Source organism: Anastrepha obliqua, chromosome 4 (assembly GCF_027943255.1).
Source record: "Anastrepha obliqua isolate idAnaObli1 chromosome 4, idAnaObli1_1.0, whole genome shotgun sequence".
Taxonomy (NCBI): domain Eukaryota; kingdom Metazoa; phylum Arthropoda; class Insecta; order Diptera; family Tephritidae; genus Anastrepha; species Anastrepha obliqua.
This window is the reverse complement of record NC_072895.1, coordinates 98,833,972-98,846,225: the sequence shown is the minus strand read 5'-3', so window position 1 is coordinate 98,846,225 and position 12,254 is coordinate 98,833,972. Positions and strand designations below refer to the sequence as shown.

At 29.3% G+C, this 12,254-nt stretch overlaps 1 protein-coding gene across 1 annotated transcript in view; it reads right to left on the bottom strand.

The window, feature by feature from the left end:
• LOC129243797 (putative inorganic phosphate cotransporter) overlaps positions 1-12,254 on the bottom strand; it is a 130,472-nt gene that overhangs the window by 24,166 nt on the left and 94,052 nt on the right. The window lies entirely within an intron of this gene.

Below are 12,254 nucleotides of genomic sequence, written 5' to 3'. Positions count from 1 at the left end.
CTCGTCTGCATTTTTTTATAAAAAAGTGTTGGATAAAAATTATCTATCGCAAAGCGGCGGTATTGAATTTTAGGGGCCTTTCTCTTGTGGTGTGGAGAATTCAAGCTTGGCTTTGTTGACGGGGTAATGTTGGTCGAATGGTTGCAAATGTAACAGTTCTGAGAGCATTTGAAGGTCCCGGGAATAGCACCAGGCGTGCATGTTGGTAAATGCAAATGAAGAGTACGGCCCCCTCTGTGTTGGAATGAATTAGTAGGGGAAATTTAGAACGGTATGACTTCACTTGTTGCTGGTTAGAATGAGTATGAAGCGATTTGCGTACTCTGTTGAATACGGAAACGATCACTTAATCGATTAATGCACTAAGTAAGAAGAAGAAGAAGTTCACATTTTAAACGAAAGCAATTCTCTTATTAAAATTCTCTAATTTGGAGATATTTTATTTATACATACATTCCTTTTTTGAGATTTAAACTATATGATTTAACTGTATACGATGAAAAAAATGCAATATATATTTTTGAATTGCTTTGTAATTTTTTTATTTAATTGCATATGATGAAAAAAATGCTATATGTACCTATTTCTTTTAATTTGTTTGATGCAGTTTTGTTTTAATATGTTATATTTTGAAATTTTTTTTTTATTTTGGAAAAATTTTTGTGATTTTTTTTTGTAATTTTTTTATTTAACCGCATATGTGAAAAACATGCAATATCTATATTTTAAATTTTATTTTTTTAAATATTTTTTATTTTAATTTTTTTTTGTGGAAACACTTTTTTGGGTTGTTTTGTAATTTTTTTATTTAATTGCATATGATGAAAAAAATGCTATATGTATTTCTTTTAATTTGCTGGAAAAAATTCTGTTTTAATATATTTTATTTTGAATTTTTGTTTTTGGAAAAAGTCTTTTGAACTTTATGTAATTTTTTATTTAACCGCATATGATGGAAAAATGCAATATATATTTTTTTAAATTTGTTTGAAAAAAATTTTTTTTTAATATTTTTTTATTTAATTTTTTTTTTGGAAAAAATTGATTTAATTTTTTTACGTTTTTTTTTTAATTTAAAAAATTTTTTTTTGCTAATTTTTTTTTTCAATTTTAATTATTTCGTAGACAACTCCCGCAATTCTTCAGCTGTTCTGCTAAAATTTTGCACATCACTGCTTTCGTTTCAATATGACCTTAGTTATTTATGAAAATTATCAACATTGAGTCACCTTAACATGGGTGACTTGAGTTTCTGAATAAGCACTCAGCGGTCTGTGGTCCATTTTCGTAAACTGGAGCCAAAACTGACGAAACAAAGGACACTTTTGAATTAATAAAGACCCAATTGCGTGAAAGCAACTATCAAAACTTTTGACTCAAAAAAAGGTGAAAATTCGAGCACAGTGTTATCCACAATCTGCATTCTTTTTAAGTCCATGTTACATTCTAGGTCATTCACTTGAGCAATTTCCAGAACTTCCCAGTTCAAGTAGAGCAATTAATGGGCACGTTGATTGATAATAAATTTTGAAAAATATGTAAGTGGCAGGAATATATACAAGTATTTACATATTTATATATTACATTATATATTATATTACATATTTGCATTCACACATTTTCTTTAAAATCGCTGTGGTGTGATAATCTACCCCAAATATACTAACGGAAATTTAACAACTTTTTCGGGTTAATTGGCATTGAGATGGAAATTACAAGCTTTTTCTGATAAGGAAAGGAGGAATAGAGGCTAAGAAATGTATGTACGACAACTTTATTAAATATGTATTTTCTTGTGCAACGAATTTCAATGCAATGAAGCTTACAAAACAATAGCAAACAGCTGACAAGGACTTAGTTACTAAAGGCTCCATAAATATAATATATTTCTTCCAAATAAATAAAGAAAATACAGAAACTATTTTTTCTTTTTCCCAAAAATGTTGGCACAAATTTTTAATCGAATTTTCATTCAAATTCGCTTTTCATTTAATACATAGAAGTGCAAAGCAACGCAAGGGAAAATTAAGTTAAAAATTAAATAATCCAAATTGAATGAGTAAATGAGTAAGAAAATTTCATAACAGAGTGAGAGCGTAAGGAGCAAAGTGAGTAAGTAAATTAGAAAAATTAGCCAACAAGTGAAATTAGGCGCATAAAGAACTCAATGAAAAGTGATTTAATTAATCGCCCCACGGAGTGAACTAGTAAAGAGAGCGAAAGCATAGTCTTACGAAATATTAAAACAATAAAATATGAATTTGTACTGTCGCTCTTGCATTAATCAAGACCAATTAATGACTGCCATTTGGTGCCTTTGTGCAAAAGGTGTAAAGCGTAATTGGTTAATTAATTGATTTCACTTGTTTGCGGCCATTTAGTGGGTGGTTGCATTTAAAAATATTCAATTTTCGAATGGACTTTGATTGGATTACCGCATTCATAGATGAGCAAGTGAAAAAATAGCAAAAATAGCAAAAATACCAAAAATGCGAGAGAAATGCGGTTTGTGGGTTGCATTTTCAGTAGGTAAAAGAAATATTAATAAATGGGGCGCAAAATTAATCATCAAAAAGAAACAAAAAACCATTTTGAGTGGTGGAAATTTTATTTGGACCTTTAGCACTCCGTTGCCAGTCTATTTGTATATAATAGCTTCTATTCTATCAAGAAAAAGCATGCACAGGTCAAAAAAATGTTCCCTATTTGAATGTGGATTTGATCCAAAATCATTTTCACGTCTACAATTCTCATTACGATTTTTCTTAATTACAATTACTTTCTTAATTTTTGATGTAAAAAGCGCTTTAATTTTCTGCTCCAGAAAAGCAGAAAAGTTGGGCTGACTTAGTTGTGAAATCAAGGCGACTCAGCAAGTTGAAGTGAGCTCAAAGAAAATTTATTTAAGTTATAAAGTTATAGATTAAGTTCAGCTAGGACTGCGCTTCAAGGGGTTCAGACCTCAATTCGGTGTTTAAGTACCCCGAAAATATCCCACACTTTTAATGGACCCAATCAGCTCCTCCAACGAGTCCGCCAAAATTGAGGTTTTCGTATGGATCCGTGGACAATTAATTTGAAACGCAATATTTTGGCCAGCTGTGGTAAGTTTTTTTGTTTTATTTCTAAGAAATTACAAAGCTGAAATTTGTTAAATTAAAATGTCAAACACATTTTTTTTTGTAATTTTTATAAATTTTTTTTATAAAACTTTAGTTCAATATGCAGCAAATAGCATAAAAAGCAGAGTTACAAATTAAATATAAATTATATACATTTTAAAAAAATTTCAAAAAAATTTAAAAAAATTTAAAAAAAATTTCAAAAATTAAAAAAAAAATTTAAAAAGTAAAAACAAATTTGAAAACATTTCCAAGAAAATTTAAAAAAATTCAGAAAAAGTAGAAAAGAACTAAAAAAAAAATTTTAAATCAAACCAAAAATTTGAAAAATTAAAAAAAAATTGAAAAATTTAAATAAAATGGAAAAAAATTAAAAAAATTGCTTTCATACATTCTATAAAAAAATTGAATTTTTTTTTTAATTTGAAGAAAATTTGAAAAAAATTTAAAAAAAAAGTTTGAAAAAAATTCCAACTTCTTAATCAGAGCATGTAACACAAAACTTGGCTATGCGGTTTTACAGCACGTAAAATTTTAGTATAATAAAAATAATAATTTAGTATAATAAAAAATAAAAAAATAATAAAAAAAAATTTTGAAAAATTTATAAAAATTAAACTCAAGAAGTAAAAAAAAATTGAAAACATTTCCAAGAAAATTTTTAAAAATAAAGAAAAGTGGAAAGGAATTAAAAAAAAAGTTTTAAAAATGAAAAACAAATGTGAAAAAATTAAAAAAAAAACCAAAATTGAAAAATTCAAAAAAAAATCGAAACAAAAATTAAAAAAAAAATTGCATTCAGACATTCTTATAAAAAATTTTAATTTTTTTTCTTAACTTCAAGAAAATTTGAAAAAAATTTAAAAAAAAAGTTTGACAAAAATTCCAGCTTCTTAATCAAAGTATGTAACACAAAATTTGGGTATGCGGTTGTACAGCCCGTAAAATTTTAGTATAATAAAAATAATAATTTAGTATAATAAAAAATTAAAAAATTAAAAAACAAAATTTGAAAAAGTTTAAAAAATTTAACTCAAAAAGTAAAAAAAAATTTTCAAAAAAATTAAAAAAAAATTTTAAAAATTTTAAAAAATTTAACTCAAAAAAAATTTAAAACATTTCCAAGAAAATTTAAAAAAAAAGTGGAAAAGAATTAAAAAAAAATTTTTTTTATAATAATTTTGAAATATTAAAACAATAAATCGAAAAAAAATTAAAAAAAAAAATTGCATTCATACATTCTTATGGAAATTTGAATTTTTTTTTGAATTTCAAGAAAATTTGAAAAAAACAGTTTGAAAAAAATTCCAACTTTTTAATCAGAGTATGTAACACAAAATTTGGGTATGCGGTTTTACAGCCCGTAAAATTTTAGTATATTAAAGTGCAAGTTTGAAGTGACTCAAGACTCACATTGATTTTTTACACTTTTTTTCACGGTGTTGCGCATTTTCGCCATATAGAAAAGATTCATGCATTCTTATATAAAATTTGAAACTTTGTTTATATATTAGAAGGATACAAAATTTGTAGTTCAATAACAAATTTATGAAAATGAAAAAAAAAATATGTAATTATATATTTACATATATAAAACAATAGTAAAATCACGCTTCTAATTAGCTACCTGCCCACTGGTGTAGCTACGATGGGTATAGAAAATTCATAGTGCATATCTTCTATATATATTTTTCCCCACGTGATTTCTAGGTAGAACACGGGACCTCTACTATAAATATATTACTATTTCTGTCAGTCTTCATAAAAGTTTTCAGCCTACTCCAAAATATTGCTGGTGAAACCGTCTTTAATGACGTATTATCTGCCAAAAAGCTGTGGTCATAATCTTGCTACGGTTAGCGTACACAAGTAAGCTACAAAATATTATGAATTAGCCGGACATTTTTTTGGAAAAATTTGGGCAAAAATGTCATTATTCCATTATATTATACTTGTCCTAAATTCCTTTTGCCCGGGCGTATACGCAACATTCACCTAAAATCCTAAATACGTACAAACATTTTAAAGGGATTGCTTAGCTTCGAATTTCCTTTTAAACCAATTTTTTTGTTTAATTTTATAATTGAATGCTATCTGAATATGAAAGGCTGTGACTCGGACATGAATGCTTTGCTAGAGAAAAATTTAAAAGTACAGTGAAGATAGAACTAAGAATTACTTCACTGTGCACTCGGAATTGCGCTTTTTTAATAGCTAATTAACATTAAACTTTAGTTTTGTTAAACTAAAAATATGAATAATGACAGTGCGGATTGTTCAAATAACTTTGTTTTTTTTCTGTTCATATTACCCTTTGCATTATTTGAATGTCATAGCCGGACGGAAGCTTTTCGCTTGCGCAATTCTGTCGCTGATTTTTATTTATTTCGTTTACAAGCACTCAACATATTTTACGTACATAGGTCTCGATCACGAATATAAATTATAAAAATTCTAAAAATACATTTTAATTACTTACAAGCTAAACCAAAAATAAAAACAGCCACGATCAATTTGACTGATCGAAAAAAAAGAGATCAAAACAATTAGAGAAATATATAAAAAGCTGTGAAGCAGAAGAAAATTGCGCAAATGTGGGAACAGATGATGGAGGGGAGCGGCGAAAGGCAAAACACAAATTGAATATGAAAATCGCAAAGCGTATGAAAATAGAAAATGCGCTCATTCAATGGGATAAGCGAAAAAAAAATAAAAAAATTCAATGAAAGTAAAATAAAAAAAATTAAAATGAGAATGAAAATGAAAATGAAAAAAAAGAATATGAAAATAGGTGAACAAGTGTATGTAAATAAATAAATGATTATAATTAAATATGTGATTACATTTTGAGCACACGTTTGCGTACATAAAATACAGATATTTCGCCACGACCATCAAATTGTATACGAAATTTCTTTTTGCAATCAATTCAATAAATCTGCTTATGCGTATACACATCGAGACATACATGAGCGGCCATTTCTACTACGTAAACTTGTTGTGTGTGCCAAATAAATCAAACTGCTGCCCATTGCACGTCAAGTGAATTTCAAATTATAATTAAATTTTTTTAATTGAAATTCTAGATTTAAAATTATATGCACTCAAATAAATACGTTTTCCTTTTAAAGAACGCCAAAGCCATTATAAAATATTAGAAATTTTAATGCATGCATAAATATGTAAATGTGTAAGTATTTGCTCGCACCAATGGTGGTAGTTATAGACGTAAAGGGCATCCGATAGATAGATAGAAGAGTTAAAAGTTTAAGTTTTTTTTTATTAAAGAAATACACAACATTTAAGCAATAAATATAGAATAATATAAAGTTAAACTTTTTACAAAAAAAAAATTTATAAAACAAAAAAAAATTTATAAAAAACCAATATACAAAATTTATTTTGAAGCAATAAAATTAAAAAGAAATTTAAAAGTAGCAATTTATTTGAAAAACTTAAGATTTCCTCAACGTTTAATCTTCAAATGTATAGAATTTTATTTGAGAGTTATACTTTTTTTACGAAATATTGTAGAAATATATAAAAAAATGGAAATCTTTAATTTGGCGAATTACGCGCTCCATTGCTTGTCTGTTGGTATGCAGAAGCTGTCTAGTGTACAAGTGTCAAATATGTTTGACGTACGACGCCATTTGAAAAATTATAAATCTTCCGATAGGGTGATTAATTTTGCGCCACCTTGTAAATATAATACAATAACCCCTTCAACATAAAATAGCAATTTTTTGCAAATGATATTAAAATACTCGTATAAGGTGAGCGATGTGTTTTGACTATACTCTTTTTAAAATTAATTTTTATAACTTTCCAAATACAGATTTACATCAGTCAAAATAATTGTTGGTTATTTAAGAAATTTTTAAATTTAATAGTAATTTAGTAAAAAAGTTATTCAAAAATAAAATTGGATGTTTAATTTTGCGCTACCTTGTAAATTGCAGTGAAGCGTGAATTTGAATTTTTTTCAAAAATCGCAAATTTTTTTTTATACTTGAAACTTTTTATGAAAAGCAAATAAATAAATTTTCAAAGCAGTGATTGAGTAGTATGAAAATTTGTTTTGGTATATACATCTTTTTTAATTTAAATAAATTTTATTAGTTATAAAATCAGTTTTTCTATTTCAGAAGAACCTCATATAACAAAACGCTTACGAATGTATTTAAACTTTATTTTCAAGTAAAAAAATTTCTAAATAAATAGAATTTTAAATATGTATGTATAATTTGAATAGCTTTCACTTAATTGCAAAATTTTTGTCCATCAGAAGATTTAAATTTATGGCAAATATGTTTTCTTAGCTCAAAAAAAAAAAAAAATATCTCTGTTTAAGTAAATTCATTTCTTATTTTTATTTTTGCTTGAACTTAAATAAAATTATCTAACTTGAAAATACTTAAATTAAGTGAGAATTTTTTTTTTTGGTTTTGAAAATTTTGCAAAGAAAAATGTTAGAGAAATTTGTTTCAAAGCCTTTTGTTGAGGATGTAAAATTTTCTAAATTAATTCCCCAATATATCTCTCTTTATACATTTATATGTAACTGAATTTCCCCATGCCCCTCATAAAAACCATCTGCGGTTCGGAGAAGGATTAAAACTGTAGGTCTCTGCATTTTGAGGAACAACACAAGGACGCACGCCACAAATAGGAGCTTCTCGTAGAAACACCTAACAGAACTGTACGCGCCAATTATTTATTTTATGTAACTTAATTTGAATAGAAATTTTTTGAAGAGCTCAAAAAAATTAACTAAATTCGAGGACTTAATTTTTTGTTTAAGCATAAATTGAAGAAATTCTAATATTTTTACCAAACTCCACCCATTTGGCAAATTTCCGCCAATCTACTTGTTTCTATATGAAAGTTTGTTTAAATATATTTTTTTATAGCATATTATACAATTTTTGATCCCGCCTATTTCGTAATACCTTATAGAAATGCTTAAAAAAGTTACACTTAAAATTTCACTTCATTTTAAAAAGTGCCCCCACTACTTCTACGAGTATACACCTATTGCTGCATGTACATATGTATCGACTAAATTTAAATATTTCCACAAATTTCTCACTTACGCAATCAATCACCTTAATTGTCACGTACCCCAACGCTTCATCAATTCAATGCGTTTACAATACAAAAAGAAAAGATAAAAAATTTCTCATATATGGACAAGCTGACCCTTGAACTTACAAATAAAATGTGTGAAAGCAAGAAATATACCCAGAAAATAAATATGTCTACATATGTATGTGTATAATTCTTAGCGAAATCATGCACAACTGTACCGCTGAGTTTTACTTCAGCAAGTCACGAGATTTGCATAATATTAAAAAAATAAAAATAAAATAATAAAATAAACCAAACAAAATGTATTCAAGTAAAGACGAATAACCATATGTGAACAAATACGACAATAACAAAAACCACAAAAAAAACATTAACAAATTACAAATAAAACAGAGCGACATGGATTCGTTATTTCGCTTGTCTGGCTTTCACAAATACCAAAATAAGTCGCTTTTATGGCAAATAAATAAAATAAAGCCATATAAAAAGTGGCGAAAAGTAAGTAATAAAGTAAGAAAAAGTTCAAAAAATGAGGAACAATTCTGGGGAAGAAAGAATTTACGCAACGAAATTATCTAGAAAGAAATTATTTGCTACTGTTGCACACAAATTCCGTGTAAAATATGCTGGAAGTTTCTATATTTTATTTAATTCAACTATTTATTTATGGGCATATCCCAATTTAAATAAAAATAGTAAATATTTTAATATACGCTTCATACAAATTTTCAAACTTTAAAAATATTATTATTAAATATTAATTATTATAGTTAGTCCATGTGCGCATAATTTTTGTATGCAATCAACCCTACATACAATCAACCCTAAAGCGGGCACGCCCACCCTCCATTACCTAGCGCGGCACATAGTGTGCCTAACAAGCCCCTTACCGCTTTCGCGAATCAATTAAGCTGCCATCTTCTCACTCAGCAAACAAGTACTCATAGGCACTCAATAAAACGCTCGCTTGCTCACTTACTTGCTCACTCACTCACGCTCTCCACGTGCTTAGCTAGTAAGCAGCTGCGTTGTGCAACTTTTTAAACTTTCCACACTTACCGACGCAACACCGTTTCAATACAACAGTAACATTAATAATAACAACAAGAAAAAACCAAACCAACCAACCGGCGAGAATAAAAGAAAAAATAAAAAATGTGCATTTGACTTATTGCCTTGTGCCTTCTTTCATTCGTCACCTCCACACCACACCACTCTACTCCATTATACCTCACTTCACTACCAATTCAGCCCCATAGTGATTTCGCATGCGAAAGCAGAAATTCCAATGAAATTCGCTCACCGCATTGTTAATGTACAGCAACAAGCAAGCATCGGTGCAGATGCCGGTGCCTGTGCCGGTTCGGGCGACCGCAAAAAACGAGTGTTGTTGTTCGTTGCTCACGTGTTTATCGGCTGATACTGCGTTGCTACAATGCTTTTTGTTGTACTTTTGCTTAATTGTAAATTTTGTTCTTCCATTTTCAATTCGGTTTTCTTTTTATTATTTGCGCTGAATTGTTGCTATTATACTGTATATCTTTTGTTTTGTTATTGCTGCGAGGTTGCTTGTGAACTTCGAACGAAATGAATGAGTAGTCACTTGTGGTTGGGATATACACGAGACATATTCGTACGTACGTTAGTGTATAAGTACATGTGAGTTTGTGTGTATATAAGTAGAAGTAGGTACGTATTGACAAGCAATTCGGTATGAACAAATGTAGGAATATGTGTGTTTAAAAGTAGGTGGTCGGCTATTAAGGAAGAGTGCAGAGAATGAAACAGACCCAATGGGAAAGTATTGAGATAAATAAGAAGATCGAGAATCTTCGTTAATAATAGCTCAACTAGAATATACTTTATACATATTGTTGTGAGCGGATCACGAAAATATATTTTTAATAGAATATAGAGTTGTAAAAGAAGGTGGCGCAAAATTAATCATACACTTGGAAGATATGTAAATTTTACAAATGGCCTCGTACGTTAATCATATTTGACAATTGTGGAGTACGCAGCTGCGATATACAAACATACAAGCAATGGAGCGCATAAGGTCAAAATAAAGTTTTTATCACTCAAAGTCATTTTTCCTTTAATAAAGTTAAAAAAGTTATTGAACAACCAAATAGGGTGATTAATGTTTCGTTTCCTTGTACATCTATAATACAATATTTTAATATTATATTGTATTTAGTTCAAAATAAGTGCAATTAAGTTTAAATAGTTCTTAGCTGAAATTTATGATAAGCAGAAACCCCAAGAACTACAAAGAAATTTCTTTATACAATTAACATTTAGGCAATCTAATATGACACTAAGAGTATCGAGATTTGTGAAAGCAATGTAAAAATTGTTAACTACAGCAAAAATATATGCACGTACTCATTAAGGTATCTTCGTAACTCTGCTGATTAAATAAAACGCATGAAGCTACCAAATATTATAAAGTATAGGGGTTTCCAAACAGAGGTGTTAGTTTGATATTTAAAGAAAAATGCTATTTTTTAATATAAATGATCGGATGTTTATTTCATTATAAAGAGGAAGGTAAGCCGTTAATAGTGGAAAATAGCATCAGGCAAATGTCCACCACGACCACGCTTACAGGACAATATCCTTTTCTTGAAATTTTCCACAGCTGAATGGCAAAGTGGCTTCCATCTTTGAGGTCTTGAATCGACCCTGGGCTGTTGCCGTGGACTTTCTCTTTGACGTGGCCCCAAAGAAAAAAATGACAAGGTGTTAAATCACAAGATCTCGGTGGCCCATTGTGATCACCTATTCGAGAGATAACATGGTCCGGAAAATTTTCCCGTAAAAGATCGCTGTTTATGTGGCACGTAGCGCTGTCTTGTTGAAAATAAACGTTGTTGAGATCAACGCCATCCAATTGTGGCTATAAGAAATCGTTAATCATCTCTCGATAGCGCAATCCATTCACCAATAACACCTGTTATTGGAAAACCCTTTACATTAAACTGTGTCCGTTACGCGACTGATGCGAGTTTGCTGTCATGCTAAATAATGATATTGGCCTCCTGGTGAGGTAACAAATAAAATGGATTTACTAGGTGGCACAAAATTAATCAGCCTGTCGGAAGATTTGTAGTTTTTGCAAGTCGTAGATATTTATTTAACGCTCGAAATAGCGGTAAACTTAAATCAAACTGAACTTTTCTGCATACGAAGAAAAAAATACTCACTACAACGAGCAATGAAGAAATATTTCTTCCTCTCTCCCTTTTCAAAATTTTCCTACAACGCTTTTCTCCACTCACTAGGCGGTTATTGTTTCAACAGCCGCAGGGGAATATACTATACACACATGCCAACATTCATACGCATGTACTTTTATTGTTATTTGGTTGGAGGTGTTCCACAGCCGTAAAATATACGTTCGTATGTATGTGCGCTCCTATTTATAACCACCAGAACGCGACATGTATGTTTTATCGAAATTCGACAATGTCTAAAGGCATGCAGCAGGCAGAGCGGCGCAACTACTACAAATACATGCGCTACAGCATGATTATTGCTTTCACAAAAAAAAAAAAAACAACAACAAAACGAAACAAAAGAAGATCGAAATTTAAGTAGGTACAAATTCCACAAAGTGATTAAAATGAATTATTTTTTTACGGAAATGGTGATTTTTGGTAAATCTCTTAATATTTGTATTGTTCAGCATGAATTTATTTAAAGAATACAAATAAAATAAAAATGTACAAAAAACTAACGAAATCTACCACTCCGATTTCACAAAGTCGCCTGACTTGTGCTTCCCCTTCAACGATTGCTCAACTTATTCCCCAGCTCAGTACCGGTATATCACACGCACGCTACACATTTTCTGTCTCTCAGCACTCCACACTTCACAGTCACATGTGCGGCTATGTAAATGTATGTATGTATGTATTTAATGCACACTTCATACACGTGCTTATGGGAGGCATCACTGCTAGAATTTAAAATTTTTTTTGACTGTTTCCAACTGAACTGAAAGATACAGCGCCAACTCATGATTAAGCAAATTAG